Raw genomic sequence first — 27,293 nt, 5'->3', positions numbered from 1 at the left:
TCTGTGGTGGTGATCAGATTTAAGTGAGTCGATACCTAAAATGAATACCTGAGTTTTAATACAAAAAAGTATTTAAACAGTGCATGGCAGACAGTAATCTTTCAAGAGATGCCAACTATTTTTTTAACTTATTACTTTGAAATAACCATAAATTTGCAGGAAGTTGCAAAGAAATGTATAGGGAGGTCTTGTGTGCTCTTCACCCAGTCTCCCCCAAAGCTGACAACTTGCAAAACCCAGGTTCAGTATCAATACCAGGATATTGACGTTGGTACAATCTACAGAGCTGGTTCAGATTTTACCAGTTTCACCTGGACCCGTTTCTGTGTGTGTAGGTCCATGCATATCCTTATGTGACCACCACCACAGTCAAGATACAGAACTATACAATCACCATAAGGCTCTCTCTCACCACCCCTTTATAGCTACACCAGACAACCGTTTTTAATTCGTTGAGTAGTCATGAAACAATTCTCAGTAGAAGTATATTTTTATAGTAAGAAATGCCTGACACTAAATTTGTGAAATTGTAAGCTTCCTGTCTTTGAAAGCATTCTTTTTTTAAAGATTTTGTTTTTCCTTTTTCTCCCCAAAGCCCCCCGGTACATAGCTGTATATTTTTAGTTGTGGGTCCATGTGGGACGCCGCCTCAGCATGGCTTGAGTGGTGCCATGTCCGCGCCCAGGATCGGTACTGGCAAAACCCTGGGCTGCTGAAGCAGAGCGCATGAACCCAACCACTCAGCCACAGGGCCGGCCCCCTGAAAGCATTCTAATAGAAGCTGTTCTTTATCAGGGATTCTTTAAAGTGGTAATAATAGGAGAGGGAGGGGGATGGGGGAAATTGAACTCTGAGGTCCCAACTCTAAGCTTCTAGAATTATACAGGGACGTACCCTAAAGGAGATGAGGTTTCAAATGCACCTTGAGGAACAGGAAGGCAAAGGGGAGAGGGGAGAATATACCAGGTGAGTCAAGGGAGAGCCAGCTTTTCTCTATTCCCTGACACTGGCTGATAAAGGTATACTTTTGGGCTAAAAGATTAGGTTTCTCTGAAAAAAGCTTTCTGGGCCATATGGAGCCCAAGCATTAGGCTTCTTTATCTCTATTCTGGGCCAGGGAGTTAATAGGTGGGCTGCCCAGGAGTCAAGGTATCTGCCAAGTGGCCAACACCTAGAGAGGCATCCCAGGTGAAGGCATCCTTCTTGCTCTTCTGGGCTGTCATGCCACAGTCCATGTCCCCCAGTCAGTCTGCATGGAGTGGTCCCATAATTGTTTCTTCTTTATAACCCAGACTAGTTTTTGAAAAGGAAATATGAGCAGGCCCAATGGGTCTGCTTCTTGTAGCACCCTCTATGACATTCTTCTTTCCCCAGAATGCATTTGTTTGTTCTTTTTCAGGGGACCTCAGCAGGTAATTTAAAAGACTAACAAACTTTGGCATAGATCACTTTAAGAGCCAGAGAGCTGGCTGGAATATTAATGAAGTCGTTTAGTGATAGAGTTGCTTCCTGATGCAGGAGCATATCAAAGAGGTTAGGTCCATGAGTGTTGCTCTGCAGAGCCCCATCTCTATTATCTCGCTCTTAATTACTTCATTAAAATTCAGCAGAGAAGCTGCCCAAATCCAGTAAGCACGCCCAAGGCTTGCTGGGTGATTTCCCTGCCTCTGGCCATACGTGATTTTTAGTTCTTTGGGTCTCCAGAGATGGGAGGCCAGATCTTAGGCAGACGGATCTGCTGCTGCTGGCTATGTTAACTCACAGTGCTGGGACAGCTGCCTGCCTTCTGCACAGCTGGGTTTCTGCTCCCTTTCCCACAGGTCCCAGGACCCCTTGCTTATCCTGTGTCCTTCGGGAAGGAGTTGCCCGACAGAAGTGTTTTCTGGATCACAGAAGTCTCTTGGGTTAAACATACATGCTTTCTGGAACTCTTTGGAAGAGATAGATTGCCCCCTGCCCTTCTTTCTTAAAACAGCAGTCAGGACACCGTTTCAGCTTGAGTGGCTCATCTCGAGGAAGAAGTGGACACAGTGGGCTATGAATGAAAACACTTTGGCTCTATCCCTAGTTTTCTGGCCTCCTTGGGCCTCAGTTTTCCTATCTGTATAATGAAGCTGTTGAGTGACGTGGTCCCTCCTTAGATCTAAATTCTCTTGGTCTTTAGGAGGCTTCGTTTTCTCCTAGGGCTATAATATAGCGACACCTTCTGGCTTGAAACTGCACCAGTCAGCTTCTATCTAAATTGTCCCTTTTGGCTCTTACTTCTAAATGCTGTTCCTTTCAGTGATAGCCCCCCTCACTGCCTTTTAAACTAACCCCGGGATCAGGAAAATTGCCTGAAGTATCCTTATGTTTAAGCATAATTTTTAGCCCACCAGGGAATGACATGAAGGTGGTACTACCTCTTCTTCAGAGTCCAGTGAGTACATGGGCTTTCTGATGGCTATTTTTAGATCCAGAGGGCCTTTTAATTTCTCTGGGTTTCTGTCTGTGCTCCAAAGGAGTGGATGTTTTAGAAACACACCGAGTCAGCAAAAGACAATGCATCTAAACATGTCTACCACTTACTGGAAGCATCATGAGATTATCAGTAAAAGTTGTAGAGTTTCATCTGTCTTTTCTTATGCTCCTTCTGCTTTCCTGTGTTTATTTCACTTTTTTCTAATCACTGTATCTGTCAAAGGTCCATCAGGGAAGAACAAGGAGAGTTCAGAATCTCCTGGGTTGTGGCTACTGGAGCCTCCACGAGGCCCACCAAGGAGATCTTGATGTGACAGAAAGCTTCATGGAAGGCTCAGCACTAGGCAGGCTCAGGCAGAGAGTGCAGGGTCCATCCCCCAAACAGGAGGTCAGGGAGGAGCACAGGCTTTTAAAGAACAATTAAGGAGAAGAGCTTGTGCTGCAGTTGGAACAAGTCATACAAGTGAGCCAGACTGAGATTTCTGACAGACAGAAAAAAAAAAAACAAAACAGAAAAACAACCAACCAAGTGTACATCATCTTCTGAGTATTTACAAGGTAACAAGAGCCTTTGACGGGTCCTAGTCCTCCTTGCTTTCTGTCTCCCCAGTAAGAAGAGAGTCTGGGACCCTTTCCAGCCCCAGCCCTTGGGCTTCCTGGGGGGCATTTCTAAATCCAGGAAGTATAGGTGATATTTGAGGACTTAGTATTTGGCAAGTAATTGGCTACAGAGCCACATCTTGCCTCTGGTCTCAGAAAATGCTGGATAGAGAAAGAGTTGCTGGCATTGGATAGCATGACATTACTCAGAGAACTTCTTTATGTTTCTTTTTCTTTGTTTGGTGGTTAAAACTTTGGGGAAAGAATGATCTTTTGATAATATTTCTTTCTCCTGAATTTATTCCTCACGTGAAATGATCATATTTCCCACAGTTTTATTTGAACTCTCAGATTTATTTTTAAAAAGTAATTTGCCTTGTTTCTCTGTCTGGCTCAATGTCTTTCTGTCTCTTTGGTAGTAGAGCACATATACCGTTTGGTAAAAGATGGTCTCTATACTGTGTGATTGGTCTTAAGGACATGTGGCATTGAATTACTGCCTGGGACCTCTATTATTTTAGCTGTAATGGTCCCACAATAAAGGGCCTGGACTTGGTATGAGTTTGGGCAAGTCATGTCACCTTTGCAAAGCCTTGGTGTCCCTGTGTGTTAAATAACTGTTAAATGGAAATGCTATCTACCTTGTCTGCTTTGGAGACTAGCTATGAGTATCAGATGAACTATAGTCTGTGAAAGAGTCTTGAAAGTTGTAAAAGTCTGAAAAGTGATATGATAGTAAATTTTATGTGTCAACTTGACTGGGCCATAAGGATGCCCAGATTAAACATTATTTCTGAATGTGTCTGTGAGGGTGTTTCTGGATGAGATTAGCATTTGAATTGGTGGACTCGAAAAGTAGATTGCTCTCCACAATATAGATGAGCATCATAAAATCCATTGAGGGCCTAAATAGAACAAAGAGCAGAGGAAGGGAGGATTCTTTCCCCTTCCTGTCTGACTGCATGAACTGGGACATTGGTTTTCTCCTGCCTTCAGACAGATTTACACCATCAGCCCTTCTCAGGCCTTCAGACTCAGACTAAATTACCCCACTGACTTTCCTTGGTCTCTAGCTTGCAGATAGCAGATTTTGGGACTTCTCACCCTCCGTAGCATGGTGGAGCAACTCCTCATAATCAGTCTCTCTCTCTCTCTCTTTCTTTCTCTTATATATTATATATATATATATATATATATATATATATATATACACATATATATATACACACATACACTGTTAGTTCTGTTTCTCTGGAGAACCCTTACTAATACAGGTCAGTATATAATGCTTGACCCTTCCCAGGGCTTCTTGGAAGTGCAATTACTCTAAGAGGCAGTGCTAACTGAAGCTCAGAAGCTTGTAACTCACTTCTCTAAGTAGAAAACATTTTTGGGGGGTTCAGGGTTATTTCTGGTTCTGATATACTCAATCTAGTACAATACATTTCAGCTCTTTATGGAATACCTACTATATGCCAAGCTCTATGCTAAGCAAAGATGAGGTGATATGGCATAGAGATGAGTCACATAGAAATTCTGTCCCCCAGGGTCACATTCTGGCTCTGATGGGGCCTATTATGGCTTACCTGACCTTCATAATTGGCAAAGCCACATGTACTTGAGCCCAGGTCCTTAGGAAAGGAGTGCCTGTGGCAAGAATTAAAGTACTAACACTTTATTTGGGAGGTGCAAGCCCAAGGTGATAAGAGTGAAGGCCGTAAGGGAGAAGTGAGGCAAGGAAAGATGTAAAAGTAATGCAATGTGACGTGTAACTGTGCTGGCCAGAGGTTTATGGTAAGCATTATAGGGACACCTTAGAGTCTCAACAGGCACGTTTACGTGGCACACTGGACGTCTTGGGAAGGTTTGCAAGGAAAAAACACACTTTGAAGCAATTTACATTGAGGAGAAGAGAGAGTATTTATCTGTCCAGTTTCCTTCTATTTCTCTTTCTCTTTGGTCAAGGCTACATCCAGAGGGATTTGACCCAATTGCACTTTCACATTGTTCATCTCACCCCTAGTGGATGTTCAGAAAGCTGGATCCCAGGCCCCATGGTGTTGTACTTCATACAAGGGCAGAAGTGAGGGGGCAGCTTGGCACAGGTGGGGTCCAACCAAGAGAAAGAAAGAGACATTTGAGGGTGTCTGAAACGGTATACGCCAACCCTGTTCTTCTCAAGGTTAGGAGAACTTGAAATCCACTGGAGTGAGGGGGTGGATATGGCTCAACTTCTAAATTCCTTCCTTCATCTCCATCTGCTGGAAATGATTGCATCCTGCTGACAGGCGGCTAAGCTCAGAATCCTCATCCAGGGGCTTAACCATAACAGAAAGGCTTCTGTTGCCCCACCTTGGCCTCCCCTGGGGACCCAATCCAGCTTTATCCTTTCCACAATCCCTTACGAGAGGCCAGATTCTTATTAAGAAACACTATGGATTTTTAGAGTTAAAAATCTATAGAGAGACTTCAGAAACAGTCTGGAGAGATTATAAAGAAATGTGGGCCAGTTTTCCAAGGAGATTTTATAGAATATTCAATAGCACTCATGTCATAAAAGGCCTATGGAGGTTTCCAAAGCTGAGGTTGGCCCTGAATTATGATTCCCTGATGCAGAGCCCAGCAAAAGGTCACAGCATAACAGATTAGGGCTTGATTCTGTGGCGCTTGTAAAAATAGAGCCACCTCACTAAAATGCAGTGCGGATATTAATTTCCAGGGCTGAAGTTCAATGTAACAGAAAGACAGAGTAGAAAATAGAGCTGTCTTTTCAATCCCAATGGTCATAATAGAACCCCACCCTGTACCTCTCTGGAAACTGTCTCCCCGCCAGCTCCCAGACATTCTAAAACGTGCCTTGTGCTTTTCTCTTGATGATAACTAGAGCTGGGTAGCTGTAGGGACAGCAATTACTGTCCACAGATGAGGAACCTGAGGCATTTGGAGGTTAATCTACTCTCTCATGGGCACAGAACAAGACAGAGGATGAACCAGTTTGCAGTTACTATAATTCTACTCCCAACTGGGAGCAGATGAACACATTTACATTTAACTTTTATACGAGAAGGAAGGGTATTAACATGTATCCCTACTGTGTATTATGCCCTGTATGAAGGGCCTGAAATACGTCCTTTCACTCAGTTTTACAGTAAATTTGATAGATAAATATTCTCTCCATTAATTAGGAAACTGAGGCTCAGGGATGCAAGAAAATTTGTCCAAGTAAATCACATAACTCTTAAGAGATCTGGAGCTGAGGAGAACTGGTGTCACATGGCCTGACTGGTGTAGATTCCCTCTTCTCTTGACCCCATGGATGTCTGTTCTGTTTCTCAGCTAGACTGCAACCTGTGCTAGATTATGAACTGTGGCCCGGCTCTTCTCCCCTTCAGTACCCAGCTCAGGGCAGGGCTCTCAAGGCTGCTGAGAGCAGGTGAGTTGGTGGGAACTCATGAGATTTCTGGGGTGGTGGGAGGATCTGGCCCATTATTCTTTGAAGCTGGTCTGGAACTTTAACTGGAACTTTCACTCCTTACCCTAAGACTCAGTGAAATGTCAGTATCTGCACAAATAGGGAGAACCTAAGTGTGAATTAGTCTAGTTAAATGAGAATGGGAGCATGAGGACAGAGACATTTGAAGGTTAGACAAGGGATCTCAGTTTATGGGGTGCAGAATGATGAATGGAGAGGTCCTGAGATGTCACCATTTTTAAGGTGGACTCAAAGTAGGCACTTAGTCAACATCTTCTGGGCCCATGACAGTTTCTTCCTTGGATTTTCACCATTACTCAACAATGGCTACTAGCCTGGGGTGGAGCCCAGCAGCTTGGCTAGCCCCCATGCTCAGTGGTGGTAGGAGGTTCTCAGCTGTGTTACGGTCCAAGGCACTCCAGCAGATTTTGCCCAAACAGGTGTTCTATGTAGAGCCTGGTGCCAGGTGCTCTTTCCAGAGAGGAACAGAGGTACAGGCTGACTCTGGGGCTGTGGGTCATGTATGGGCTTTGGGCTCAGCCCCATCTAGGACTGAATTGAGGGAGGCACTAGTGAGAAAATGCACATGAATGCACCACAGAAATAGAATGTGCTCTCATTCTCTGCCTCTCCTGCTGCCTTGATTTACCAGCCACCCTCCTGGTCCCTCTCATGAGCCAACAGGAGGATGAAGGCATTCTCCTGTTGCCACGGCAGTGATGACTGTGGTGAACTAATGAGGGCATTATCTGAGGCAGTGATAGCCATATGACCATGATCATGGCCTGGGATTACAAAAGGAACTCAGGTTTGGCTATGGTCTGTGACACTTGTTGCTATAATCTATATCACACTGAGAAAGGATCTCATTAGCATCTGAGGAAATATTCCTTCCTGGCCCTTTTCTCTTCTAATAGTGAGCAGTTTTAATTGCATTCAATCACCTTTTTCAATGACCTTGATGTCATCTAACCGTTTTCTTATCTTCCAACTATTCTGAGACTGTATTTACGCCTTTCGGCTGCACCTAGTGGGTGTAAAATGGTTACACACAGGACTCTGAGCGGGGGAGTAGATTGATGTTTAATGGCATTATGCAGGAAGTGTCATGGCCTCCATATTTGTGCACAATGGAGAATCTATTTTCAGCTCACACCCCATCTGCAAGTTACTTTTCTAGGCAAAAAGAGCAGAATTTACCCACCCACTTCCTATTACCACAGTATGACCAAAACACAGAGCTAGCTAGGGAGAACAAAAGATTTGGATCAGAGTGGTTGGCTTTCAAATTTCAGTGTGTGTCACACCTCCAATACCTGGGAGGTGTGTTAAAATGCAGGTGCTTGAACCCTATCCTTGGAGATTCTGGTTTAGTAGAACTGAAGTAGGCACCACGCACCTGCATTTTTAACAGCTTCTTCAGGCCATTTCTGATCGTGGACCACACTTTTAGAACCACTGGATTCAAAATATGAATCAGAGGCATATAGCTGTAGCACTCTACACATGGAGAGAGAAGCCTTTCCTGGGTAACAGTTAATTAGCAGCCGGTGGATGTAAACCTCTTCAATGAGACAGTGATAAAGCCTTAAAGTTCGGGTGACCATATGCCCTGTTTTGTCTGAGGTCATGGTTGTTGTAGATCAATTAATACCTGTTAATTATTTTTAGTGCCTCCTCTTCCCCTCAGAAAATTGGGTTTGGACGATAAATTACATAGTTACCCTATTTTAAATGAACTTTGAGCAAGCTTTATACAGGAAAGAGACATTTCTCCTGCAAATATATAAGCTCTGGAGATGAGTTAATCATCTCCCCAACCAGTGTCCTTGGAATCCGAGGGTGGGAGGAATGAGCACATCATGTTTGCTGACTGATCCCTTCTAATGTCCCCAGCTAAGGGATCACCCCAGGAAGGTTAAAAAGCCTCTGATCTTATTGAGGTTTCTATGGCATAAATGATTCAAAAAGACCACAGGCGTGTTTCCAGAAGCATAACAATCTTATTAAAATCATGGCTTACTCTCAATAAATTCAAATCTATTTGCATCCAACTTACCACATATGGTGGCAACAGAAAACCTTTATTTTTTCTAATCTCAACAATCTTCTCTCTTGTTCAACATTCAGATTTTATTTCCACAAACACAGAACTGCATTCTACATTTGAGGATGTCATTTAAGGCCAAGAAACTCCAATAAAAAAGCATTTATCAGCAGTAAAGTTTGTTTGAGGATTACCCACTGCGAATAAAGCCAAGCTCCCCTTTTAAACTGAAGCATGCTATTTCGGGAATGTGACCCCTTTCATGAATAAATGACATGGTGACATTTACAGATAAAGCAAGATTTAACTGCTATGAAAGGAGGTGACAAATGTCAGGATGTCAATAATGATCTGTGAACATAATGGTTTCTTGCCTGAGTGCTGAACAGATACATAATGTAACTACTGCCTGCCAGCATTCTGCAGAGAATGAACCCCGCAGTCTGGAAACAGTCAAGAAGGCTCCCAGAACAAGGAGAGCCACGAGTCTGGGGTGGTGGGTACATGAGGTGGGGGTCTGAGTGCAATCTGACTAATAAGTGAGGATATTAATTCTTTCATATTGCTCTCATGTTTGCACTCCAGGAAGGATAAAGTTTTTCTATCATCTATGGCTAAATGTTGTCTGTCAGAGGAGGATTCAGATGTTGTGAAAATAGCTTTCTGATTATGCCTTCGTTTTCCTGAACAGTCAAGGTTTAGAGAAAATGTGAGGAAAAAGTGTGTGCTGTCGCTCGCATAGTAAGGCCAAGGCCACGACCAGGAGGTGGAGGCATAGAAGCCCACACCAAGGTCACCTCTTACTTGGCATGGGGCTAGCCAGCTGTCTCAGCATCACGTGACCAGAGTCGCAAAGCACGCTAACCAGAGTGCAGATGGCTTAGCTGGACTGTCCTCACACCTACAAAGCCCCTTTCCTCTGGGCCGTCTCTCTTGCCTTGCATTCAGGGCACTCTTCCCTCCTGATTCTGCTCCTACATCTTTGAAGCTGTTTTTTGCTTTCATTTACTGGCCTTTTATCTCCTCCCTTAAAATTAGATGCCCTTGGGCAGTGGTAAATGTTTAACAAACAGCTCTCGGAAAACAAGCCTGTTAGTTTGCAGCTTTCTGTGGTGTAAATACTGCCCCCTATAGCCAATTTTAAACTGTTTTTCAGCATAAAGTCACTGAACAGAGTTAGGAAGACATGCACACAATTGCTCCAGCCAACTTCAGTACCCCACAGGGATCTCCAGAGTCCTATTTCCTTTTCTACATTCATTCCCTACCTCAGTTACTGCTCTCTTCCCCCAGGTGGAACTATCATTTTCATGCAAAGAGCCCCCAGTGTATACTTCCAGCCTGGGTGTATCTCCTCAGCTCTGGCCCCATATGTCTAGTCCAAAAGACACTTTCTCTGCTTCCATCTTTGCAATTGTCTTGCCTGATCCCCTCCTTTCTCTCTCATCTCCTATGGCAAGGTCAGTACTGACCTTTCCTGCTCTGAGATGCTTTCTGGGTCTGGTTCATGGTCTCCGGATCTATAGGGCACCTCCACTACTCCTAGGTCTGGCAATGTTTTCTTATAACATGTTAGAGTTTATAAGTGTTCAGCTGTTACCTCATTTAGCAATAAAAAGAGAGGAAACAGAGGCTCTGAGATGTTAATTGGCTTGCAGAAGCCTTATAGTACATTGGATCCAAGTTGTGACTAGCACCCAGGTTTCTTGATTCCCAGTGCCTTTTCCTGTGTAGCACTCTATTTTCCATTACTCCTAAAGGCCAAGGCCCACCTAAAATCTCCATCTCCTCAGCTCCTATGCCCCGCAGCCCAACTCCCTGCCCCCTAGCGATCCCTTGGCCTTCCTCTGAGTTCCTGTGACAGGGCCACTTCAGTGGTGAGGGGAGCAGAAGTTGTTGACACTTGTCATTCTGGAGCCTCTAGTGCCATATGGTGGCACGTTTTGCTCAGCCTTCCTTCAGCCCCTGGGTACAGATGTGATTTTCTTGACAAATGCCATGGTTCTGTCCCCTGTGGCTGCCGGAAAAGCTGTGAACTTTAAGAACAAGAGCGGGTCAGGAAGCGAGGTTGTCATAACCAGCACTGACAGGCCACCAGCCTCCATCAGCGGTGTTGAGCAATGCTTTGGGTTTCTGCTTCTGCTGGGGGAAGTTTTCTCCATATGGGCAGGTCTTTCCAAGACAAGTAAGGGGACAACATTCCGTCTCTTTCTGTAGCTTGTGGGTCTGGATTATGTGCCCTGCCTTCTGTCTGTGAGCAGTGCCATGCTCAGTTACATCGTAAGGTGAAGCCAGAAGCCTTCCCAGGCCCAGAATCTGAGAGGCTGGATCTGAGTGGACAGGATTCAGTTCAGGGAAGGGAGAAGTTTATGTTGGCTGGAAGAGTCAACAGTGATTTTCTGCATGAGGAAGGGTGTGAGCAGAGCTTTGAAAGACAGACAAGATTTGTTGTGGAAAGACAGGACAGTTGGGAGAGGAAGGCTGCAGTAAAGAAGAGGTTCCGAAGAAGGAAGGAGCAGTTCTCCTCCTCTCAAATCCATCTCCCATCTTCTTGCTGTTGCTAGTGAGAGCTCAGGCTGAGAAAACAGGCCCTCTAGGGAAGAGGGCACTAAAGTGTAAATGACTGAAGACCTTTTCCTGAAAGGGGGAGCCGAAGGGGCCCCCTACAGAAAATACTCCGGGCACTGTGAAGGCCACAGTGTGAGGTGGGTCCAGGTCACAGGGTCAGGGCATCCATCCACCACTCACTCCCCATGTGCAGCCTGTGACCTCTGGCAGCAGAGAGGCCCCTGCCTTGGTATTTCTGAGACGTCGGTGGGGCCACTGTGGGCAGCACGGGTACAGGCTGGGGACTCTGCACCTCCTTACTGGGTTCTGAGACAATTAGGAGTCTGACTGACATTTCTTTTCTCAACACTAACGCACTTCCCTCCTGCTTTGCTCTTACAAGCTGACAAGATTTCAACCCAAGGCAGGAGACTCACAATGCCGTCATAAAGTACATGTGGAGGAGAGCTGAGAGGTAAATGCATTTCACTGGAATTCAATTTTGTCTGGAAGTTTCTCTGTGGTTGGAAGTTTCCTTGAAAACTTGGTGATTAAGATGTCAGTAGTAGGAAGGGTTTGCTGCTGCCTTCCTGCTGCCCGGCCCTGTCTGCTCTGACAGTCTTCTTCCTTAGGCCTCTGCACCGAGTAGGGCAAAGAAAGGACAGAGGACATTGAAGGGTGGTCACTGGCTGAGGAAAGGGCCCTGCAGTGCTTGGTGATGTGTGCCCTGGCCACTTGTGCTGGAGGTTTTATTCTCTCTCCCTCTACACATAGCAGATCCTAGACAGTTATGTGGCTAAAAAATACACACAAACACAACATTCTGTCATCTAGGAGTGGCCACAGAATCTGTCTTTGAAGGAGCAGCGTCTGTGGCCTAGGAAACTTTTTAGTGAGCTCTTTGGTTATGCAAAAGCAAGGCCAGAACCTAAGCTGGAGGAAGAGAGTGACAAAGGAGGACACTGAAGGGGCTGTGCCCCACTGTAGTCAGAGCAAGAGCTCTGGGAGAGAGACTCTGAGGTGAACTGTTTTGTTTGGGCTCGTGGAGTTGTGGAAAATAGGCAGTGGGACTCCTGATTTGGGGAGTGAGGAGAGAACCCTAGTGAACTGCCATCATCTGAGAGCGTCCCCAGCAACATGGTGGAGTATGTGGGTGTATATGTCAGTATGTGTGTGAGGGTCTGTGTTGCCTGACGAGTGATCTGCCCTCTGCCGCAGAACTGCATTGTTGACAGGCACCATGAGCTGTGGGTTCTGATGTTCAACTTTGAGTCTTTCCTTTTCGGCACTGTGATCCCTTAGTTCATCCTCAGACGGCACTGAAGTTCTGAATTCTACAGCTGCGTGTCAGCCTTGGTGTGGGGAATGACAGGAGAGGTAGTGCCCCCATGTGGGGAGAAGCAGAGCAGAGGGCACAGGGAGGGGCTTCAAAGGCTTGAGGTTAGCAGGAAGGCGCTCAGGGCGTCTGTCTGGAGGGAGCAGTGAGGAGTAGCCCTCTCAGGCTCCTACTACTCGCCTTTTCTGAGGTTCACAGCAATGCTAAGATAGGGGACCTGCTAATCATTTAGATAGAAAAGGCGTTGATGACCCTGAAAGATAGGAAAATTAGGAATACTTGCATTTACCTATGTATTCCCTCTTTTAGCACATTATATGTTTAGATACCTGTTGAACACTGTTTTGGGTTCAGACTCTCTCAAGGATGCAGAGAAGAAAAAGACCCAGTATCTGTTCTCAAGACTCTTTCTCTGCCTAGTGGTTTATCATCATCATCATAATAATAACTATAATTATTACTACTACTATTACAGCAGAGTCTTAAATGATTTAGGAAATTTGCAAACTTTAAGGGGAAGGCTAGCTCTGCCCAGACCTGGCCACAGCTACTGGGTGACACTCTGGTCTTGTACTCCTGTTCCCAGTCAGCTGTGGGCTGTGGGGTCCTGATGAGAAAGGACAGAGTTCTCAGGAGCAAGGGGAAATAGCACTTGCTCTTATTATGCTGAAATAATTTTATTTTGAGAACTTCACAGAGTTAAGAGCAATGTGAATATAAACTAGAGTTGGCATTTTGAAGACAGTCTCAACTTTCTGGCCAAACCATGCCTTTGAGAACTTTAATGTCTCTCTTTTCATGTTCTTTGATTTTGTAGTCAGTTTCTGGCCCATTGGACTGCCGGTTCAGAAACCTTCTCCAGAGAGTGGAGCATGGGTCTGAGCACCCAGCAGGTCCCAGCCCACCTTGGCTGAATTAAATAAAGGGTACAGAGCCTACTTCAGAGGGATATCCTCTCTCTTCCATGCAGCTTGAAATTACCAGCCATTGGTCTTCACGGTCCCCTGAGCAGGAGTTTTGGGTTGGCAGCCTTGATTTTCCCTTTCTGTCTTAATTGTCAGGGCTGCCATAACAAAACACTACAGACTGTGTGGCTTAAACGACAGAAATTTATTTCTCACAGTTCTGGAGGCTGGAAGTTCTAGATAAAGGTGCCAGCCAATTCACTTCCTGGTGAGAGCCCTCTTCCTGGGTTACAGAGTGCAGTCTTCTTGCTGTGTCCTTACCTGGTGGAAAGAGAGAGAGTTAGCTCTTTTGTGTCTCTTCTTATAAGTATACAAATCCTATCATGGGTGCCCGCCCTCATGACCAAAGGCTCCATCTTGAAAGACTGTCACACTGGGGATTAGGGCTTAAACATACGGATTTTGGAGGGACACAAACAAGCAGTACATATCACTCTATCTGCCCTCTTACCCCTGCCTTTGGGCCTCCTTGATTTCCTCACCTGGAGGCAAATAGGAACCACATTTTCCCTCCCAGAATCCTGTGTTCTGGAAGGGCTCTAGTGCTGTTCCCTCACATTACAAGACAATGGCCTTTCTGCTCTAGGAGCTGTGTTCTCAGCCTGATTGTTCTGGAGAGGGAACTGATGGTTCCTAGAAATGAAGTTCTCAGCTTCAGCTTATGTGTCTGAAATTTTTATTCTTTGGTCAGTTTGATTTAAAGCCAGACACTGCTGGGTGGCCTTCTGCCTCAGCCCCCTGGGATCGGTCGCCAGAGGGGATCCCATGGCTGCTGCTGCTGCAACAGTAGGCATCCCTGATATTCCTGATAAAACCATGGCCGGGGAATGTTGTAGGAATCAGCAGCTTTTCACTCTCAGAGCTTTATCCTAGTGAAACATCAGGGTTGTAATGATTCAGACAGCGTGGGGGAAATTAGGATGAAACCAAAGCTTTATTTTAATGTATCTATGGAAATAAATGTGGTATGTGCCACTGATTTTGGAAGAAATGTGCACGTCTGTGCATGTGTCTGTGTGTAGGCCCATGTGTGTATGAGTCTGTGTTAAAACGCACTTAACAATGTAGTTAGGAGATTGGTGCTTCAAAACAGAAATCTAAAAGAAAACACTGAGCGACAGCTTGTGCACTTGTCGTTGAAAATATTTTCTTAACTACCATAATGGGAAAATAGCAATAAATCATAAAATTCAGTTTCCCTTTGACCAGTCCTTCAACTCACCCCAAGGTCTGCTTCCTGCCTGTCCTGTCTCACCATCCTGGTCACTGACATTCACGTGTGTGGAGCCACAGACACAGGCAGCAAGAACAGGGCTGGTCCAGGGGGTGGTGGCCATGGCTTTGCTTCACTGGGGATTGTAGTCAGAAGAACTGCTCTCTGTGACTTTTAAACTTCCAGGATGAAGGGCATGATGCCAATTTTCAGGTGTGGCATTTCTGTGAATGAGCCAAAAGCAGTTGGGGAGCTATAAACATATGCATATTACGGAGCAGTATGTAGCAGCCAGGCCTCAAAGGCTGATGTTTTCTCATATCCCACAGTTTTATGACCCCATACCTTTAAATATTCATTTCCATTGCTCTACATGAGGACATAAAGTCAGATTGTGCTTCCACGAGTCCTAGTGGGTGCTGATCCTTGCAGTCCTAACAGCAGCTTCCTTGAGAGAGGAGAATTGCCTCCCTCCCTGACCTGACCCATGAGACAGTGACAGCTCCGGGCCAAAAGAGCTGGCCTGATGGTCAGAGTTCCCAGTATCCTCTGCCAAGGGTCACCTCAGGGCACTCTTTTCTTTCTATTTTCTTCTGGTGTCAGACCTGGTTACTGCATTATTTGTGTGTGTCTGTGGGTAACACACCGGGGAGGAGTTACTCACCTCTCCCTTTAACCTGGGGCCTGCCAGAGCTCCTGAAACACAGCTGCTGGTCAATACTTATTTGTTGAACTAATGAATGATTCCCCCATGTAAGAGTTGCTTCTTCATTGACTATGGCTTTCACAAATGAATAACACTGGGCTGTAGATAAAATATGCTGTGGGAAGACCAAGTAATGAGGCCACACTGTCAGGTGAAGTGACAAAGTTAGTCTTTCACTTCTTTGCCATTTGATTTACTGGAGGTGAGGCCTGCGATTTAGAGACATGGCATCAAGTCTCCTGATGACACCAGCCAGGCCAGGCTTCCCTGACTGAGCTTCAGTTGCAGCTAAAGATCCTCTTTGGCATGTGGTCTTCAGCTATCAGTGAATCTATTGGCTGAAGAGAATTACTTGGCTGCTAAAACTGCTTGTAATTTAAAGCAGAGTGACATAAGCCAAATGCAGCTTTTTTTCCCCTCTATGGAGTACCCCAATTCTTCAATTTCTTGGTACTTGGACACATTATAGAATTGCTGATCAAGCTGAATCATTTCGGGTATGTACACAATCACTGTTACTAGGCAGGTGTCAGTCACTAGAGTGATCAGGAAATCTGGATCTGGGGCAGGATCCACAGCATCCCACAGCAAACATTCAACCATTTTGTTTCTATGTTTGATTTTCTTAGAATGACATCACTGCACAGTTCATCTGAGGTCAAATTAGTGGAAGGTAGTCATTGAATGAAGAAAGACGCTCAAATTTGGGGCCATAGAATGCTGAAATGTATTATTATAACACAGCATGACAGAATACCTGTCCATCCCAGCATTTCATAGACATTTATTATATATTTATTATATACTACATTTCTTTATAGGAGCCAGACACGGCACACTGGACAAACAAATGGTCCCCACCCCAGCATGACTGCTGGGTTTCATTGTAACAAAATGACACAGAGTGAGAGGCAGGGATGTGGTCAACAGGCCCCGTGTCCAGGCATTTCCTATGAAATGTGAAGAGTCTCACTACAGCCATCAAAGCCACGCTTCAACCTTACTTTGTGTCTCAGCCTATAATTTAGGGAATCACGTCTCCTCCCACATCCTTCTGTGCCTTCTTCTCTTCTCAGTGTTGATACCAGCTGCATGACTGCAACTCCAGCATTGAAGGTTACAAAGCACTTCCTCATCCCACAGTGACCTTGGGTCTCACACCACCCCTGTGAGGTGGGCTAGGCAACTATTGCCCTCCATTTATAAAGATCTAGAAACTAAGGCTCAGAGAGGTCAAGTGGCTTATTCAGAACCATCTAGCTGATTGGAGACAGGCTGGCACCAGAATGCAGGATTTCTGAATTATAATCCAGTGCTCTCTAGGCTGCTCAGCATGCTGCTACCCTAAGCCAAGAATTGTCTTTCTAAAAAGGAACGTCAAGTTTTCTCCAATGGTGCTTGCTCCTAACAAGTCCTTTCAGTTGTTATCTTCAAAATTTCTGAAGTAGACTCTGGTTTTATCCCTGTACACTCTCCAGCCTCTGGGCTCCATTTCTGGGTGCTGACCTGATGTATTCCACGGATGAGATTATTCCTGATCCTTTTTGCTCTCTGCCCCTCCATGTGTCCTTTGAGAGGAGCTTCAAAATATCCAGACCTGGGCCATAAGTGTGTGTGGGTTATGATAGCTGGCTCCTCCTTGGAGAGAGGATTATAGGGCAGAACCTGGGTGAATGCACCTGTGCAGGGCTTGGCACACAGCAGGGACTCAAGAAACATTAGTTCAGTTAAAACTTTAGAGTCCAAGCAGTGATAGAAGGTGAAGAATGGGTGAGAGGGTGAGTTAAGGGCATTTGCCTTTGGGGTCCCCTGTCTCTCTCTCCTGGCAACTCCCCCAGTGCTCCTGATGCTCACTCTCAGAGGATTTGTGCTTTTCCAAACGTTCTCAGAAAAGGCCAGAGATTCATCACTTTTTATAAATGACTGGTGCTGGCTTTCGGGTAGACTTTGGGGATGGGAAGAAGTAAAGCCCAGATAAAGGGAGGAAGCTCTGCTGACAGGATTCTTGACACTGGCCAGCATGTTGGGCCAAGGGTGGGACCAGGGGAAAGACCCTTTGGATTTTCACTTCCACGTCAACTGCCTAGGGGTGCTACACTTTGAGGAGTGATTAAAGTTTTCCTGCAGTGCCTGGGATCTGGCACTTAGAAAAGATTTTAGGGGCCCGCCCTGTGGCCGAGTGGTTAAGCTTGCGCCCTCTCCTGCGGCGGCCCAGGGTTTTGCTAGTTTGGATCCTGAACACGGACATGGCACCACTAGTCAGGCCACGTTGAGGCTGCGTCCCACATGTCACAACTAGAAGGACCTGCAACTGAGATATACAACTATGTACCAGGGGGATTTTGGGAGATAAAGCAGAAAAAAAAAAAATTGGCAACAGTTGTTAGCTCAGGTGCCAATCTTTAAAAAAAAAAAGAAGGGAAAATATTTTAGGTGCTGCAGCATTGCACCAGTAAGCTGTGCTTTCGACTTAGTTCTGGGCATATTGCAATCCCTTTCCTTCTAGAGCCAACTGAATTAATTGAGAAAGGAAGAGAGCCCCAGTGACTTGTGCTCTGACAAGTCCTTGGTCTCTTTGAGCTCTGGTGACAGGCAGCCAGACTTCAAAGGCCCTCCATGCCCTCCTCCTTTTACCCTGCCTGTCAAGACAGGCTGCAGAGGAGCGAATGCTGGGGCTGGGGGAGGGCGGCCAGGGAGTAGGTCTCCCTGACACTTGTCCTTCCCTCACTGCCAACAGCTAACTGAAGCCTGGCTCTGTAGCCTGCTGCCATGGCCCTCCAACCTCTCACACCAGGGAGACAGCTCGGCCTCTAAATTTAGCAAGAGGACGGGGAAGGGAGGTCAGCATGTCCAGGGTGAGGGCTGAAGGTGGATGCAGAATAAAAGAGACAGTGAACAAGCGGGGGCATGAGAAAGAGAAGAGTGAGTGAGGGGAAGGGCTTCTGGTCAGAGTAGCTGTACAGACTAAGAGAGAGGAGTCTCTTTTAAAGAGTTTGTATAGAGTGTGAATCTTTCACCATTAGTACCACAGAGCATCACTAATGTGTGCTAATGGAAACGGTCAGTTTGCATTTGTGAGGATGCTGAAGTAGAGCTCTCTTAGTGCAGCCTAGCCTGTTTAAGCAGTTAAATCTACTGTAACTGAGAGGGGACCAATGACATTTCGTCCAGCACAAGGCAAGGCAGTGGAGGGGGTACTTATTAAGCACCTATTAGGAGCCAGGACTGGAATTTGCACGTTCCATTACTTAGCTCACTTAATCCTTACCGTGGTTGGGTGTGATAGCCTTTAGGGTAATTTTCTTTTTTGAATTATGAATTAAGCTGAGGCTTGACTTGTAGACTTTAAGTGACTAGTCTAGGATTTGGCTAGATCTGTCTGATCATAAACCCATGCTCTTTACACTCCTCTAACCAATGAATGTGAATACTCGGAAACCCCTCCCACCACAATGCTTCTCTAGGGCTCTAACCTCTTCTTTCACAAAGGTCACATTTCTAATGTGCTTTTTAGTGGATATGGCAACAATTTGTCCTTTTAATTCTCTGACAATTTTGTTTATACTATTGCTTAACTTAGCAAACCATGTCTGTCTTGAAGGGGGCTCAGATGTGGTTCAGGAAGCTTTTGTTGTCAGATCAGAGCCTCAGAGTTGAAAGTGTGAATCAAAGGACCTGTGGGGCTGGCTGGAGCTATGAAAGCTTAATAATTTTGGTTACCAGTGCATGCCTGCACAAAAGAATTTTGGTAAATATCCTGACAATCTCAACGGAAACTTTTGGTCATTTGGATGGAAACATGTCCCTAAGTAGACAGAAATACCACATTTAGCAAGGGAACAAGTACAGCATGGAAAAAATATACATCCTCTGAATCCTACAATTCTCCAAGGAAGGCTTTTTTTTTTCCTAATGACTAAATGACAAAATTCAGAAGGTTATTCTGAAGTATGTTTATTTATCATTGGGCTATCGCCACTTGTTGCTTGGCAACTGAGTCTGAACAGTCATCAGTGAGAGGACCGGTGTTTCCAGGTTCTGTGTCTGGCTCGGCCAGCATCGATGTGGAGCTTGGCACTGGACAGGAGGTACTCTGCTGGCCTCTGCTTCATCCCAGAAACTTGCTTAACAAACATTAGGCACTTCTACACCTGCCTTCTGGACCAAGTAGGGAGATGAATGAAGGAAGGACTGTCCTAAAAGGATCGTACATTTTTTTTTAAAGCCAACCTCTTAATGAATCCTGGAAGTAGTTTTAAAAAGGGAAAGAATGGAGCAAGCCTCTGAAAGGAGAGAGAGAGAGAGAGAGTGTTATATGCGTGTGTGTGTGTGTGTGTGTGTGCATTTGGAGGAGGAGAGGGAGGGGAAACATGAGGTCCTTCCTGGGCAGTGGAGAAAGAGAAAGGTTTGAAAGCTTGCTGGTTCTCTCGGCAGCCACCATCTTGTCAACCACATATGCTGCCGTGCAGGTCACTCTGCCGGTAAGGAGCCTGGCCACCATCCATTCTGTATCATGCTTTCTCTGCAGTCCACATGATCACTGCAGCTCCCTCAAGTGCCCAGGGCTGGCTGGGAAGGTGGGTTGTTTGCTTTCTAACAGGCCAGGTTCTGCTTCTCTCACTTCAACTCGTAGGTGAGATGCTGACCTCCAGAGTTCCTGGAACATAGGATTCTCTGCTCTGAGCACGGATGCATCCATGTGAGCAGTACAGGCCTATTTGTTGTACAAGAAGTGACTGCTGCATTATGAAATACGGCTCATTTCTAGCTAATGTGCGTTGTTTCCCCTGCAGCTCTTTTTATGTTAAAGCCTGTTTCTCCCAGTGTTATCTGATGGTTTCCTAGGAGATGCCCTCACCGGCCAAGCTCTCCGCTGATGCTGGAGTTGGATATTATCTATAAGCACTAAATATCTGCTTTGTTCACTCAGCACTGCTCTGCCCTTTCTCCCTGGGTTGGTGGCTAGTTTCTCTCAAGGGTCCCTAATGGCTGTGCAGAGCAAGGGAAAGGCTAAATGTATCTGCCTTCCCACATCTTCCACAGCTATGGAGCTGGGTTCCCAGTCTGCTCTGATGAAGTTACTCACTGGTAATTTTCCATTTTAAGCTACTGTAAAGATATTGGTGGTAGCTGTAGATTTTCCAAATTGAAACAAAGTTGGTGCACAAAAACATTTCCAGATTTCATATGAAGGAGAACAGAGACCCTTTCCTTAGAAGGGTAGGTTTTTTATTCTTTTTATACCTCAGCTTCTAGGTCTGTATAATGGACCTCTGTGGTAACATCTAGAAGCATCAGCAACAGCTGCTGGAAACTTCAAGTAGGGAGTTTTACTTCCTGGTTCTTAGTCTTCTCTGACAGAAAGTTCCAAATATAGCTCCAGGCTGGCTTTCCATAATGTGATGAGAAGACAGGGCGTCCCTGAAGTTTGAGGGAGCCTGCTGTCACCGTGGGAAGAGGGCTTGACAACTTGGGCAGTATCCACGCAAAGATACAATTTCTAATCTGTCAAAATTGTTTTTTTCTTAGAAGCTCTGATTATATTAACACATTATCTCATCTGATTGTCTCTCTTAGAAATTTTCTTCTTACAGCGGTAACCAAAGCCATCAAATTATATTGAGATCAGAAATAAATACATCCTCTAGGAAAAAAAGGTATGCGTATATATTATTTCTGGAACTGAATTTAAAGGTAAATCACAGATATCATGGTTTAGCCCTACATTTCTGAAACGAGAAGTGGTAGAAGATGACAAACAGGAATTGAAAAGAAACAAGAACTGTTAGAAGAAAATGTGATATCAGTGAGCACCTGAGAGTAAAATGCAGTTCAACTCATTTCTTATGTGGTACAAGAACAGGAAATAAAAGAAAGATGGAAGACCATTATTTGATTAAGTGAAGCAAATAATCCCAAGAGACTGAATGAGTCAGTGTTTACTCCTAAAAGAAAACCTTCTCCTTATGTCCTCCCTTTCCCAGCCCTGTCTTGGCTGGAGAGCCATGAAAGGACGTGTGTTTAGTTGAGTTCATGACAGACCCCACCAAAACAGGATGAGCACAACTGCTTTAACAAGTGACAAAGGCTGTGCCTATAGTGCAGCTGTTTGCGAATTGAACTATACCATCTAGGCTCTGACAACTTCATTTATCAATTCTTTAACCATAGATCTTTGTCTCTGGGTGGACCAGCTGTGTGGTCAAAGCTGAAGATGATATCATGACATCATGGGTAACAAGCTGAAGCCATTTCTCATGCCCCAAACAAGGCTACACAAAGTGCTACCAGGAGACTTCACCTGACCATCCTCAAATTTCTGGAACCTTCTAGCTATTGGGAAAGGTGTGACTTCTGGGGCCTCTGGGGTACCATCCAAACTTGTTTGATTGGGACCCACAGTAAAAAACTTTTGATGGTGCCAACTAGTGCACATATACTATACATAGATAGATAGATAGTGCACATATATATATAGATAAATGAAATATTTCATAAAACAGTACTTCATCTCACTATGTGGGATGCACTGATATTTTTCATTCCATTCCATTGCAGATAATTGATTATAACTCTTTAAGTTAATTTTAGTACTCTGAGACTGATCTAGAACAAGGTGTAGGGCAGATAAGGGGCACCTTGGGACCATGTCTTCAATGTTGTCATTATTTCTGCAGGCCTGGAAGAGGACAGTCTCATGTGGCAGCCCTTAGCCTACTTGAATGAAATCTGACAAATATTGTAAAAATACAGTCCATTTAAAAACTTCAGTGGATCTTCGTTTTGTTTCAGCATAATGGATTGAATCAAATACAAGTTATTTGCAGTGAACTTTCATAATATAGGTATTATATTAATTTAGTAAAAAAATTAGCCATTTTCTTTACATTTGTTTTGGGAGGGGAATAGTAGTAAAGGGTGTTAATATTTATTGAACCCTTAGATGTGCACAGTATATTACACATGTTATCTTATTTAATCCTCAGGGTCACCCTGAAAGGAAGGTTATTATTATCATCATTTTACAGATAAGGAAACTGCGGTACAGAAGAGTTTAAGTGGCATGCCTAACTCCATGTAACTCATCAGTGAGGAAGCCAAGATTCATATGTGGGTCTCTTTCAGTATAAAGCAGGTGCTGCTTCACCTATACTCTGCTACCTTCCATATAAGCCTCAACGTGAGCTCTGGCTTTATTAGGTTGGCAAGCATAGACTACAGACATTTCTCTAAGAAGTCATTTGGTTGCTCCTGGGTTCAGAGATATCCTAAAAGTAACTGAAACAAGGGAATTTTTACTCCATCATTACACATTCCTGGGCAGGAGATCCTGTTTCTGGCCCTTACTTAGAACAACAAGTTGAATTTGCAGTCAGACTAGTGATATTGTCAAAATTTTTCAAACACAAAAACCTATGACTGATTGTATACACTTGGGATCGAAATTACATTGCTCTTTCAAAGAGCAGCCTACAATGGCCTACCAAGAGGCCAAGCCAGTTCTGGGGGCTGTTGGCTAGAGGATTTGATTGTTGGTCAGAGGACACCAAATAAGAGATGGGATGGTGTTGTGGGAGGGAGGGCTGGCTCTGGACATCAGAGCTGTGAGTTCCAACATAGAATGGGCCGCTGTGCTGCTGTGCAAATTTGCAAAAACTACTTAATCCCCATGAGCCTGTTTCCTTGTTCGAAAATGATGTAAATTATGGCATCTACTTAAAGAATTGTTGTCTGAGGATTATATAAGTAAAGCACATAGTAATATTGTTAGATTTTATCACTGTTGTTATTATTACTTGTCACTCAAAGCATTCAGCTTTGCTGTCCTCAATTCTCAGCACTTGCATTAATGTCCAATTTCAAGTGCTGGGTAGAACTGAAGCCTTTGTACCTGCCTCCAGAGAGGGCTATTTATTTTTCATCAGTGCCTGCCAGGAACACACAACATCACCATTTGCCTATCCAAAGGTACCTGATTCTTCAGTGTTTTATGTTACTAAAAAAGGGTCTACTTTGAAAACAGTGAGGCCTTTAGGAGAAATTAGGTCTCGCCCTGAACTCAAATCTTTTAGAAATTTCAATTTACTCTGCTCTCCTCTCTGCCCTGCTTATCTAGGAGAAGAGGCACATTGTGGCTTTTGACTCAATAATGGGACTCATATTAATAGGAAAGAAAGTTCAGAAGCAGAGAGAAAACTCTGGTGGAACAGAAGAAAAGCTAAATGGATTTTTCAAAAATGTCCTGCAAACTCCTTTGAATTGATGAAGGCACAGTTGAGAATGCCTCCCAACATGTAGGCTTGAGGGACTGTTTTGCTTTATAAAGCCTCAGAGAAGTTCCTCTGGCAGAATTACCCCAAGTTGAGTAGAAATGGATCAAGGAATGAACAAAAGGCTTTAACTAAGCAGTGAGGGCAGATAAAAGCCCAGGTCCTCGATTTGGAGTTTCTGCAGGGTCAGGCCTCTCCCTGGTTCTATTGCTGGTTCCACGGTTGAAACCAGAGGAGATAGCTGGAGAGTTATGTTGTCCTGGACCAGTCACTTATGCAAGAGGATCACGATTGAGAAGAGGCTCAGTAGCATTTGAGGAAAACAAGTCAGAAGTGGATGTCTTAGGTGGGAAAGTACTGAGAAGCATTAATGCTGAGAGGGACAGTAGGTTATAAATTAGAATGAGGCTCTAAACTAGAAAGTGCTCTTCTCTGGGATTGACTAGCCTGTAAAACAGTCTGGGGGTGGGTGGTGAGCAGTGAGGCTTTCTGATAGCTGGAGTTGTCTGAGAAATATGGACTGTCCCTCAGGGGGCCGCAGCCTGCTCAAAAGGTTTGTCATGATCCAAATGCTCCTCAGTTCTTGGAAGGACAGTGGTGCCCAAAGGCTAGACCACCATTCTGAATCTTTCCTTGAGGCCACTAACCCATTAACAAAGAATTGTTCTGTCATTGGTCAAGATAAGGCAGTGGTTCCTAGCTGCTGGTCCTGTCCTAACACTGGTGGAGAGCCAATAAAAAAATAAGTCATCTTACATTTCCAGGTTGTGCCTTTTGCTTCAGGCTCCACCCTTGTCATGGGGCAACTGTAGGCAGCAATTGGCTCCTAATGTGACATGCTGGGTTTAGGGAACCAATTCTCCATTCCTCCGTGAGTGTTACAGAATTCATAGAAACCCAAGGAAGATGCCTGTCCCCCTGTACATTTTATCCAGGGTCATGATCTTCAAATATATCCTATCTGCTCAGTCCTGTCTCCCTTCTTAACATACACTGGTAAAAGGTTTGGACTCTGGTTCCCTCTAGCCTACCTCCTCACCTCAGCTCTCCCTTTCTACCTCAGACTTCAGAGTCCACTCCTATCCCCTGTTTCTCAATTTCCTATCTAATCCTGCTACCGAAAATCCATATACAAGTCTTCCTCATGAAGGTAAATGACTGACATCATTTAAAAGCATGGCCTTTTCTTGATGATATTTGCAGTTGAGCAGAGTGACAGTGTCACTCACAGACCAATTTTTTTATTCTTTTCTGTACCTCCTACTTCATGGTTTCTGTTTACCACTTTGTTTCTACAAACACACCTCCATCCTCTACTTCCACCAAAACTGATTGCCATCTTCTTCACTTATTAATTAATCACCTGAACCATTTTTTTTTGTCCTTGCTTTTCATCTCTTCTTTGGTTTCAACAACTGTCTGATATCCCAGTGTTGGAACTGTTTCCTTTTCCCCAGTCCCTAAAATCTTCCCATAGGTATCACAATATCCAGATCTTCGCTGTCACTAGACAAACCTAAACACTTGAACCTAGGTTAGGATTTTCCAGCCACAATCTATATACCTTGCCCTTCTTCCCCACTTCCATACCCAACTGAACTTTCCTCTGCCTTTATTGGGCTTCTCAGTAGCTTCCACTCTTCAAATAAAATTGAATCAACTTTGAGTTTGCCTGAATCCTGCATTGCCTGAGTTCCATCACCATTCATGTCAAAGATTCTCATATCAATATCCAAGACTCTTATGTACCCTTATCTTCCTCTGAGTCTGCCATGCCATCTTCTTCCTTAAATACTACCATCCTTATGAAGCTGACAAAACAAGGGCAGTGAACCAAGCAGGTCTGCAAGGAAAGCTTGGATTTGGGGAAGCTATGGGTCTTTTGAGAAATTGGGTGGCATGATCCCACCTGTCTAGTGTTTTGTCTTTTAATCTTTCCAATCCAAGACACCTCTATCACTTGTGGAGACTCTAAGCAGGGATTAACTGTGACTGCCACCTGGAAAGGTTGAGAGATTTAAGTGCCCCAACTCACAAAGAGGCAGCTCAAGTGAAATAAACATTGTGACATTTAAGAAGCAAAAAGAGCATTTACTTTGGGCTGGATGTGACATTGCATATCACCATAATGGACTGCTCTGTGCCAACTGCAAAGTCCCAGGTGATAAGTTATAGCCAGTGACAGAGCAGGCCTTGAGTCCACAGACCTATTCCTTTGGAGCCTGGTACCTGAGTTTCTTGCACTTTATATGTAATTCCTTCCTCTTGTATTTCATGTAATGTATTCTTCACAGTGAGGCCAACAGGACAGTGAGTCTGCTATGGAGGTGTCTTCAGCTCTTTTGGAAACCCCAGTGAGCTTCTAGCTTCAGGGCATGACTTTCCTTGTGGATTCTCATGCCATAGTCTTCTGGGAAATTCAGAATGATCTCCCTATTCTAAGATGGTCAGTATTCACCTAAATTCAACTTGATATTTAGTCCTCATTTATGAAGCATGTGCTAAATTTAAAGCACTGTGCTCAGTTATTTGGATATATAGAGGAAAAAAAGACATGGATGCTGTCATCAAGAAATAATTTAACCTAGTGAACTAGAGATTTATGTGCACATACCTATAAACAGTGAAAAGTGTATTGAGGAAAGCTTCTTAGAGGAGCTGGCATTTGAGCTGTGCCTTGAAGAACACATATTTCTAGATGAGCAGAGATGAGGAGGGAGCAGAGAAAGGAGAGGGATTGGAGGAGGAGGTAACAGAGTGAGAAAAGAGCAATGGGTAGGACTATGAGGGCAAGACTTTGTGGAGTATATATGTTTGAGGTTTGGGGGGAGAGTGAGGTGAGGCATCAAAGGGGTTGAATAGGCCTCAAATTTAATGTTCACTCAATACATACCAAGAGTTGTGCAAAGCACAGGTTAGCCTCTGAGAAAGGAAAGAAGGATACAACAGCTATCCCTGCATGGCCAGGAAGTCAAAGCCACGCAAATCCAGGGGCTGCTTTCAGAGCTATAAGTGTACCCAGACCTGTCCATGGCCATGGATTTTTCATTGCTTGGGTTCTCTGTTACCATCTCTCTTTCTCTTGGCATTCTGAATGCTCACCCTCAGTCTTTTCTTCATTTGTTGAACCCTGATGATGTGGACCATCTGATCCTTCCTAGTCCCCAATTCTTGCATAGGTTGTTGACTCTGATCAACTTTACTGCATCTAGTTCTCTGCCATGTGAGTGGTGACCTAATCCTTCTTTGCTCTGGCAGCCCTGAGTGAAGTTTGTCTTCATATAAATACAGACATATTTTGCCTTGGTAATTCTTGCTTCTGCTGCATGTTTTTCCCTCCAGGCACTTACTTTTTTGTCATGTAGGCACCCAGTTTCAATGCCTGGGGTGGTTTTCAGTGTTATGGATACACCAGGAAAAAAAAACAACACAAGAACTGTCACAATCAAGAGTTCCGACTTCAATGAGTAATGAAGTTGCATGAATTCCAACTCGTGGTTCCAAAGGATTTCCATAAGCCTCTTGATTTCCAAATGAGAAAATCATGATAAGCAGTTAATTAGCTCTTTAAGCAAAGGCAAGCCGTCTCAGACACTGCTGTGCACTCCACACTCTTGGGAGAGGGAGGCCAGTACCACATCCTGACAAACATGCAGTGCAAGCATGAAAATGGAGTT

The 27,293-nt window shown here is 44.5% G+C and overlaps 1 long non-coding RNA gene across 2 annotated transcripts; it reads left to right on the top strand.

The window, feature by feature from the left end:
• Positions 1-812: 812 nt before the first annotated feature.
• LOC106781716 (uncharacterized) lies at positions 813-27,031 on the top strand. 2 transcript variants are annotated; one of them, XR_001378408.3, is made up of 6 exons: positions 826-966; positions 6,397-6,493; positions 11,530-11,601; positions 20,924-21,003; positions 21,518-21,691; positions 22,024-27,031. It is a non-coding gene; the product is annotated as an uncharacterized lncRNA (long non-coding RNA). The 2 variants fall into 2 exon arrangements; XR_011426163.1 differs by lacking the exon at positions 6,397-6,493 and having other exon boundaries at positions 813-966.
• The last annotated feature ends 262 nt before the right edge of the window (positions 27,032-27,293 follow it).

Source organism: Equus caballus, chromosome 15 (assembly GCF_041296265.1).
Source record: "Equus caballus isolate H_3958 breed thoroughbred chromosome 15, TB-T2T, whole genome shotgun sequence".
Classification (NCBI taxonomy): Eukaryota; Metazoa; Chordata; class Mammalia; order Perissodactyla; family Equidae; genus Equus; species Equus caballus.
Note: the sequence above shows the minus strand (reverse complement) of the source record. Positions and strands in the feature narration are given on the sequence as shown.